The sequence below is a fragment of the Rattus norvegicus genome, chromosome 7 (genome assembly GCF_036323735.1).
Source record: "Rattus norvegicus strain BN/NHsdMcwi chromosome 7, GRCr8, whole genome shotgun sequence".
In the NCBI taxonomy this organism is placed as follows: domain Eukaryota; kingdom Metazoa; phylum Chordata; class Mammalia; order Rodentia; family Muridae; genus Rattus; species Rattus norvegicus.
In genome coordinates this window covers 17,419,241-17,429,213 of record NC_086025.1, presented here as the reverse complement: position 1 = coordinate 17,429,213, position 9,973 = coordinate 17,419,241, and the positions used below count along the sequence as shown (strand labels likewise).

The window sequence follows — 9,973 nt, the reverse complement described above, 5'->3', positions numbered from 1 at the left end:
ATTTCAGCACCTTTCAGGGTGATTTCCTTTTGCTTCTGCAGAATGTCCCCATGTAAGGACTGGGCATTCCTGCTTTATGCATGTTTTTTGTGACAGCTCCTGCCACTGTTCTTGGTTTCACAGAAGTTGAACATGTCCCCTTGATGACCACTGTAGCCTCGGAACACATCCCCACTCACCACTGTCCTCTCTGTCTCCTGTGCTCCACAGTTAAGGCTGATTTCTGAGTCTTTTTCCAATCAGGTCCACCAGTTCATATGTTGGTTTTGTGTATTTCTTAGCAACATTAAATACTCAATGAGAGCAGATTACAGAGAAAAAGCAATGTTTGCGGGTTGCCTTCAGAATTGTTCTTGTATGCTATACATAAAATTTCTTCCACTTGATCTTCAAACCAATATCTAACATCTGGTCATCTTCATCTAGGACAACATGTTAAAGGTTGGTGAGATCTAGCTTGCCATTCCACAAGTGATCCTCAATACGAGCTGGGGTCCCAACCAGGATATCAATCCCACTCTGCACTTGTTCTTGTTGACCACCATAGGGAGTTTCACCATAAAAAACACTGATACTTTTATTGATGTCACTGAAGTCTTTGCTCATTTGATTTGCTAATTCTCTTGTAGGTGCAGCACTAGTATCTGATTGGCTTGGCCTCTCTTCCTCTCTTGAAGTCCACCTTTAAGTTACCCAGTCAAAGGGATGGCAAAGGAGAAGGTCTTCCTGCTTACTGTCCATGCCTGGGCAATGAAGTCTGTCTCACTGTATACATGATGGAATGTCTTGGCTTTTAGAAAAAACGGGTAGTTCACCCCTCAAGCTTTGAGCTTTGAGAAGCTTGACAGTCTCTTCGCGTATGGGAAAATTAGAGAGAATCCTTTCTTCTCCATGAGTATTTCCTTTTCTATCTCATTACTATTTTCTTCCCCAGGAGCATCCCTGGAGTTGGAGTTTGGTTCGGAATGGGAGAGGACATTCTTGAGCCTGGGCTCTTCTCTCCCATGTCTCATTAACTTCTTTCCCTTTCTTCTCCTTGGGCTTGGGCATGTCTGCCTCTGCTTCAGAAACTTCCTGGTTTTTGTCTCTGTTTTATTTTTTTCCCATTGGCTGTTTTCTTCTCAAGGGACTCCTTTTCTTCTGGGATGTTTTGCTTTTACAAGCATTGTGGTCTTGAGGCTCATCCTCCTTCTTGGCCTTGTTGGATTTAGCAGAACACACATCAACTTCAGAAGGCCCTTTCTCTTTCACTGCTTTTGCTTTGGAGGAACAAGTCTTTTCCATTCCTTTCGTTGCTTCTTTTGTCTTCGATTTTGGCTTCTCCTTTCTACTTTTCCTCCTGCTTGCATTGGCAGCATCTCCTTGCTCTCCTCAGCCCTGTCTTCTCCCTACTTGGATGCACTGGAGAGTTTCCTGGTATTTTTCAGTGTGAGCTATGCAGGTCTGACAGTCCTTCAACTGTGTGCAAAGGAGAGAGAGCGACACAGCAGCCTTCTACTTGTGATCCACTCTGCATCTCTCAATAATTTCTTCCCTTGGAAAGAGATGATGCTTACTTCCCCTGCAATTTCTGTTAGAATTTCTACTACTGTAAAAACACGCCATGACAAAGGTAATATATTACTGCCTTGTCATGTACAATATTTTCTTGTGGCTGGCTCAATGGTTGTGAGTTTCCGTCCAAATCATTATGGTGGGAAGTTAGGCAACTTCTAGACAGGCAGCGCAGTTGAGGCGCTGAGTGTTGTACATCATGCTCCAAAGGCAAACGGAAAACTCCTTCCAGACAGATAGGAGGAGAATCTCCAAACACACGCATACAGTGACACACGTATTCCAACAAGCACACACCTCCAATAGTGCCCCTCCATTTGCCATGCAAGTACAAACAAACACACGCAATTTCCAAGCTCTGTGCTCTGTGTCCTCCCAGCTCCTTTTTTGGTCAGCATTTGTCTTGATCAAACAATAAACTTTCTGAACGTAAAGTACTTCTTTCTATGGGCTCCTTAGCTTCCCAGAAATCAACCTTCTTGGTGACTGTGACAGGCGCTTAGGTGCAAACATTTGGGCAAGTATCTGTGTTTTTGAGATGTTTTTCTCTAAGGAACATAAGGTCCACCCTGCATGATTTTTGGAACATTTCCTTGGGGTTTATTTCCAGCTGCATCAAACTGGGAAAGCAACAAGATTCTCAAGCATCTGCTGCCTGGGATTCCTGACCATGAACACAGGGAAATCAGTTGCTTTTTCTGCTAATACCCTGCTTTTCCCACCTTGAGATACTATATCATCATTATATCTGAGCCAGGACAAACCATTCCTTAAGTTATTCATTATTTAAGGCTTCATTATTTTCTCACAGAAGGAGAAATGGAAGTCACAGAATTCCCTATCAGCTCTAGAGTCATTCCATTAGTCATGTGTCTACTCTCCTTTCCAAGTCACATAAGTATTACCAATGCCTGCCACACTTTTCAGAGAAAGCAAGTCTTTCAGACCACAGACTCTTCCAGTGATTTTTGTCCCCTCCCCCATCTCCTTCAACTGAATCTAAGGTAAATCAGCTCCGGGTCCTGACTAGAGCCTCAGTGGTGGAGGTGACCTGTGAATCTACATCTCTAGGTGGATTCCCCTACCAGACACTGTGCTAACTGGGTGTGATGGTCTCTGCACCTGTGGTTGAGCATCTTACAAGTTCTGATCCTCTAAGTATGGATAAAAGCTGAACCACTGGGAACAAGAATTACACACAGCTAGTGTGGTTTCCTTCTTCTGCAATCAAATATTTCCTAGTGAGACATTACATATGGATCACAGTCATGATGCAGATGAAGACATAATGCTAGGCACACTGCAAAGCTGAAAACACTCAACCTGTCATCAACGAGCTCTATTAAATCACAGCCGTGAATGCAGTTCTGAGAAACGATGAACCCTTCTTCAGTGATGGGAGTCCTCAAATGCCCCTTAGTCCCCTATTAATCCCATGTGTGCCCTATCAGTCACAGCCCTTGGGGATCCAGGAGTCAGAAGATGTAGAAAACAGGGCTCCAGCTGAGTATAGGTAATGGCACTGTGCCTCTGAAAGTGTCCTAGGGAAGCATCAAGAACAAAACTAGTCAACAGAGGTTGGTTTGTCCAGACTGAAGACCAGTCTCACTCTCCTTTTCATCCCCTCTGATCCTCCTCCTCTTCTTCAACCTCTCCCTCTCCCTCCCTTCCCTGTTTTGCTCCTCCTCTGCCTCCCCTTCCCTTTCCCCCTCCCTCCTCCTCTCCCTTTACCTTCATATCTCTCGATCAGGTCCAGTTTTTGTTACCCAACTAATCTCAGTCATGAAGTGTGAGTTGGAGAATCATTGACCTCTCAGGGTTTGGCATCAAAAACAGCCTTTCCCTCTCCCAGCAGCTGTCAAGTGCCAATGGTCTCTCACTTTGTAGTTGGATTTCCAGTCCTTATCCCCACTTCCTTGTTCATAAGATTCCCTCTGGTACGAGCTTGCTTACTCTCATGCATACGCTGACAATCACTGTGAGTTTGTATTTCAAACAACACCGCCATTTCTCAGACATTGACTAGTTAACTACCACTTTGGCTTTAAAGATCTTTCTAGTGCTTAACATTATTCAATTTCGCCTGCTCACTTGTCAGTGTGCTCTCTCTCTCTCTCTCTCTCTCTCTCTCTCTCTCTCTCTCTCTGTGTGTGTGTGTGTGTGTGTGTGTGTGTGTGTGTTTGTGTGTGTGTATATATTTCCCTTCACAAGACACAATCTCACTATCTCCCTCTCCTCTCCTCTCCTGTCCGTACTTACCCCATGCCATCTTCCCCAATAATAGTGGAAAATGATTGTTGTGGAAGCTATACTATGTCACCATGGCATTCACACCTTCTCATCTGCAAATTTTCATTATGGTGGTTGTTTGGTGTGGTATGAGGCTTCAGCTACTCTATCAACACTGGAATTTCAATGGACCTCTTCTCAGACATTTTGTTGTCATGGTGGTTATCTGTATCATAGACATTCTGGACTTTTAGATCTATAAAACTGGCCCTGCATGCACTCCAGAAGTTCACCAATAGCTAGATATTGGTGTCAATTAAAAGTCCTGGATTTGTGCCTGAGAAGTATCTTGTCAGGCTGATGGCTTTAGCACCCTTCAAGGAGACTGCTTAACTTGTAGTCCCTGAAAACATGGCCAGTGACACCCTACTCTTCAGGTGAAGCGCCAGTTCCTGTCTCTTGAGTATTGCAGCGAGTGAGGACATGGCCAGGTCTGTTACACATGAGCACAGGGCCAGCTCTCCTGCCTGCCACAGACATCATGATGAATAAGGGGAGAGGGGTTTCTCCATCATCCTCACCACTGCCTAGCAGACAAGAGACAGAACCCTTGGGGCCTTTTCATACACAGCCCATTTATCCAGGGCTAGATCTATTGTGCTGCCCAAGCAAGGTTAAGGACCTGAACTCCTGAGTGTTCTAGCAGGTGAATGACAGGGGCTGCTCTCCTGTTCTAGTCACACCAGAGTCAAGTGTCATGCATGCCATAGGTGGTGAGGTACAAGGGCAGAGGAGGGTGTCTTTTTCTTGTCCACACCACTGAATGGGCAACAGGTGGCAGTGCCAGGCAATGTTGGGCAGTGTCTGACATGCCTCATGGGAGTTTTACTGGAGAGCATGCTTATGTTGTCTCTTTTTTAGCATGAAAACCTCCAGAGCACGTCTGAAATACAGTGTCCTTGTTTTGGAGTCAGGTAGCCAACTAATGGTCCCAGTGCTTTGGAATCTGGTGACTAAGATAACCCAGCTGCACTGACCACTTTTCCTGTGTTGAGGAGCAGCTTTCTTGTGCAAGACAACTCACACCTGCACTGAACACAGCTGACTAAATATTTGCCCCTCTTTCAGGGCACTGGTAATTTTGGATTGCTCATACCACTCATGAAAAACAAAACCAGTATCTGTGTTTTCAGCCCCACTCTATAAATCTGACCTTTGTCCCTCCTCTATGGTGAGCTCTGGTTCCCAGTTATTATTATTTGGTTGCTGTCTTGTTTTAGACAAGAAAGTCAAGCTCAAAAATATACCTACACCTTTCTCCAGACCTATTTCCTTCTAAACTGGTTAGGTACCAACACTTACTAGGACCATGAGGCCCTCGACAGTGTTTGCCAAGCTCATGGTAGAATTCATGGGACCTAGTAGGAAAATTTGCTGTTGTTTGCTATTTCCTCAGATCTTGGAAAAGAATCTAAAAATGGTTAAAAGATGTGAGTTTAGAAGTAGTACCTGATTACTGGAGACTGCTCAAAAGGGTTTAAAATAACCATGACTATGTAAGAGAAATGCTACTAAAATTACGAGAGACCCTAGAGTGCAAGCCAGAGACACCAGGAGAGGAACAGGGATGAATGATGTCTGGTCCTATGTTAGTAAGATTACAGAGAAGGTCCATGTTCCATGCTGTATTGGCCTTTCTCTGGGGCAACAGAGGTGGAAGTACAAAGCTCAAATAATTAGGCAGTTATCCTGGACTAGCACCACATTCAATACGGTTAATTTCAATGCTGCCAGCCTGCTGCCTGACTCTACGCCAACAGAGCCTCTTTCAGAGAGCAGAGAAGTTGTGGTCATGACTCTCTCTCAATCTAGATGGAGGGACAATAGGATTTGACATGGTGATGCTGCAGTGGATGCAGACAAGATGTCTAGCCATGAACCAACGTGAGGACAAGGTACATTCTAGGTTCTTTCCTTGGTCGTATCTCTTATGGACATTGGAGCTCAGCTCATCCAGATGGACACTAGGAGTTCGGCTTCAGCTTGTAGTGGGTCCACAGGACCTCTGAGTGAATATCTCATTTGTGGTTGCAGGTGGAAGGACCCTTTTATTTGTACCTCATGGAACATAGGATCTGAAGAGGTAGAATGCTTCCTCCCCTAGGTATATGCACACTGGTACAAGACTGACATATCCTGTTTGTCAAGGAAAAGGTGTGTGTGCCTCTGCCTGTTTAGGAAGACAGTGCTTCTGGTAGCTTTTCCCAGGGTTCCTCTAACTTGTTAACTCTGCATAATTTGAATCAGGGGCTCAGTGGAATGGGCTCTACCTGCTAAGGCATCCATAGGGTCAGTAACCATATGAACTGCTTGGAGTCTGTCTTCTTTTGCTAGATTATTTGCAATACCTCTCCATCTGTCTGTGTATATAGAGAAGTACGAAGCCATGATTTGTTTTGTATTCTGGTCTTCACCCTTGCTTGGACCTTTAATCTAAAGCAACCATTCCAAGTGGTAACTCCATAGGGAGATCCAGGGGGCCATGAAAGTTGGACAAGGGATGGGACACAGATTAGTGGTGAGAATGTATTCTCAGAAAGCAAGAGGAAAACTCGTACCCCAAGACTGATTCTTAGCATAGTGCCTAGCTCCGGTTTAGCTTTCTGTCTGGATACAAGATGCTGTACAAGCAGGAACTTTGTGACTCTACTGAGGTAAGGCCCACCTGCCTTGTGGGGAGAAATTTTGCCTTCTTTTATGAATGCCTGACTGTCTGCTAGAGTCAATCAGACCGGGGTCTACCAGCAGATTTCCTGATTTGCTGCTTCATGGAAGGTTATGAGGGACACACTTGAAGCTCATGTTAATGGGATCAATGTTTGTTGATCTTAAAGGAAGGAACTGGAAGAAAAAGAGAGGCCTCCATATGCTTAGAGATACTGAATACATATCAGTCATCATCTCTGTGGGCTGGGGACTTTGATTCCCATGATACTATAAACTATTGTCAAGTCCAGGAGAACCTTGAGACTCGTGCGGTACGGACTCAACAGCCCTGGCCATTGCTTTTCTTTGTTTCATTTCTTTTATTTAGTAAGCATTCCATTCATTCACATTTCAAATGCTATCTCACTTCCAGGTTACCCCTCCACAACCCCTGTCCCACATCTGCCCTCACACCCCTCTGCCATGTCTATATGAAGGTGCTCGCCCACCCTCCCATCCTCTCCCACTTCTCCAGTTTCTCCCTATGCTGGGGAAATCAAACCTCTACAGGACCAAGGGGATATCCTCCCCTTGCTATCAGGAAAATATTTTCTTCGACAAATAGGTACTTGTAGCCATGGATCCCTCCCTGTACACTCCTTATTTGGTGGCCTAGATTCTGGGACCACTGGGTTGTTTGTTAGGCCAATGTTTTTCTTCCTATTGGGTTGCAATAACCTGTCCTTCTCTACTCCCTGTGACAGCTGCTCCACCAGGGTCCCTGAGTTCAGTCTGATGGTTAGCTCCAAGCATCCACATCTGCATTGCTCAATTGCTAACCAGGCCTCCCAAGAATCAGTCAAACCAGGTTCCTGTTAGCAAGTACTTCATGACAAAGACAACAGTTTCAGGTTTGGTGTCTGCACACAGTGTGGATTCCCAGGTAGGAAAGTTCCTTGAGGACCCTTCCTTCAGTCTCTGCTCCATTTTTTTGTCCTTGTTCTTCCTGTGGACAGGAACATTTCTGGGTAAAATACTTTGAGATGGGCAAGCTCAGCCCTCCATTGGGGACTGTGCCTATATACTGGAGGTGGTCTCTTCAGGATCTATCTCCCTGTTCTCTGCATATTTAGGCTAAAGCCATTCTCAGTGGTCCTAGGAGCCTCTCATTTCCTGGTCTGTGGGACCCTCTGGTGGCCATCTCCAGTTCATCATGCCTATTACCTATTTTTATCCATTTCCTAAACCTCTCTTCCTCTTTACCATCTCCTCCACTATCTTATATTGCCCCTTTATTTCCTCCTCCTCCTGTCTCCCTCCCTGGTCCCCTTATTCCTCCACTTCCTGCAATAATCCTGTACCCTCCTCAATGCAGAACTGAAGCATCCACACCCTGGTCTTCCTTCCTCCTTAGCTCCATATGGTCTGTGGGTTTTATCATGGGTATTGTGAGCTTTTTGGCTAATATCCTCTTTTCAGTGAGTACAAAGTGTGTGGGTTTTTTTGTGTGACTGGGTTACCTCACTCAGCATATTTTCTAGCTCCATCCATTTGCCTGAGAATTTTATGAAGTCATATTATTTAATAGCTGACTAGTATTCCACTGTGTAAATGAATCATTTTTTTTTTGCATCCATTTTTCTACTGAGGGACTTTTGGTTTGTTTCCAGCTTCTGGGTTTTATAAATAAGGGTGTTATCAACATAATGGAGCATGTATCCTTGCTGTATGTAGGGGAATTTTTGTGCATATGCCCAGTATTGATAAACTTTGTTTCTGAGTCTTTATTTTCTCTCTTTCCAATAATCCCCTCTCCCCACCTAGAAGACTACTGGACGTTTTGCCAGACAGACCCACATACTCTGCTCTCCTTTTTAGGGGTAGTTAGGTTTTATTGTCTTTTCACTCTCATCACAGACACAGATGTCCCAATTTCAAGTTTATTTCCTGTCCCAGTCCAGGAGGATTTGGATCTTTCTTGCATGAACTCTGTTCTCTCCTCAATTAACCATGTCCTGTTTCTTCAGCCAGCTGAGAAGATGCCAGAGCCACTACATGTACCCTAGCCTTAGCAGACAGGCCTTGCCATACTTTCAGAGTCCTCTGCCTATCACAAAGTCACTTGCTGTTGTTGTTGTTGTTGTTGTTGTTGTTGTTGTTGCTGTTGTTGTTGTAGTTGTTGTTGTTGTTGTTGTTGTTGAGAAATATCCCTAGCTCGCCTGTTGTTATCCTCCCTCAGTCACCTTCTCTTCACTGTGACCGAAATGGCAGGAGGAAAGTAAACACTCTGCTGAGCCATCTGTGTCTGTCCACCAAGTTTACCCTTCTATTCCTAATGGGTGAGGTCTGCAGTTGCCATTCTTTACTGTTGTGTCTCTCCGTTCTCAGTTCTAACAAGGCTACATAAAGTACACTGGGGTGGAGTAGGTAAGGCAGTAACCTGAGACGTGGAGCTGAGATACTGTGGCCTCAGCTCATGCTCCATAAAGGATGCAGCCACTTGGCCCCATGGAGAACAGGAGCACTAGATGTTGCCTTGTCCAGCAACCCCTCAAGCCTATTTCTGCTGGAGTAAGGGAGGCCCCAGCCTGCCTATGTGGGATGTGGTTCAAAATGAACATCTTTTATATTATGGTTCCATAAAGAGTCGGTTCATATATTCAAATGTTTGGAAATGAGTGGTCAGAATTGTCAGCTCAAGTTACTCAATACATTTTGAGTCCCTTAAACTTAGGCAAGGAAAATCAGACCTGTATATTCCCTGAGGTCTTCAGGGGTCCCAGTGTCTGTCTAATGGAAAACATTCTACAGGGACATGGAAGGATTTCTAGAGAAGGTTATGTATATTAGGAGGGTTAATTTAGGAATATCTGAATACAGAGGGCACTTAACTACTAAAATTGGGAGTAAGTCTTCTACTATGTGGCAGTTCTCTCCGCAGGTATTTTCCCATCTCCTTGGTTGATGCCTCCATTAGTGAGACAAACTTAGCGACAATCCAAGTGTCAACTCTAGACATTTGTGAGAAGAGCTGCGGAACATCCAAAATTGACACCAACTGCCATCTCATCTGTACATTGGCATTTCTCTCCAAATGCCTTTTTATTATACAGTGAGCATCTCTTTCCAACTGCCTACCTCCATGTACATATGAAATCTGTTTTCAACTGCCTTTCTTTTTTGTAAATAGACTGTCTATCTCCAATTACGTTCCTGTCCAAATAGAGGGCATCCCTCGCAAACTACCTTTCTCCCAGAATGTAGAATACCTCTGGGCAAGTGCTTCCCTGACTTCCTCTAAAATTCTTAACTGGAAGAAAAATATTCTTGGGGCCCAGAACCAATATCTCAAAATTGACATCTCTCAAAACCATTCAGATGAACTGTGAGAACAGTAGAAGATAGGAAAATTCAGTATAATTATATCAGGGTAGAATTATCCCCAGTTTCTTATAAAGTTAGGTAAGGGTATGTCAGGTAGTGT

At 44.4% G+C, this 9,973-nt stretch overlaps 1 pseudogene; it reads right to left on the bottom strand.

Moving 5' to 3' along the window:
- Nucleotides 1–3: 3 nt before the first annotated feature.
- Nucleotides 4–1,284, bottom strand: LOC134479833 (nucleolar RNA helicase 2-like; annotated as a pseudogene).
- Between the last annotated feature and the right edge of the window lie 8,689 nt (nt 1,285–9,973).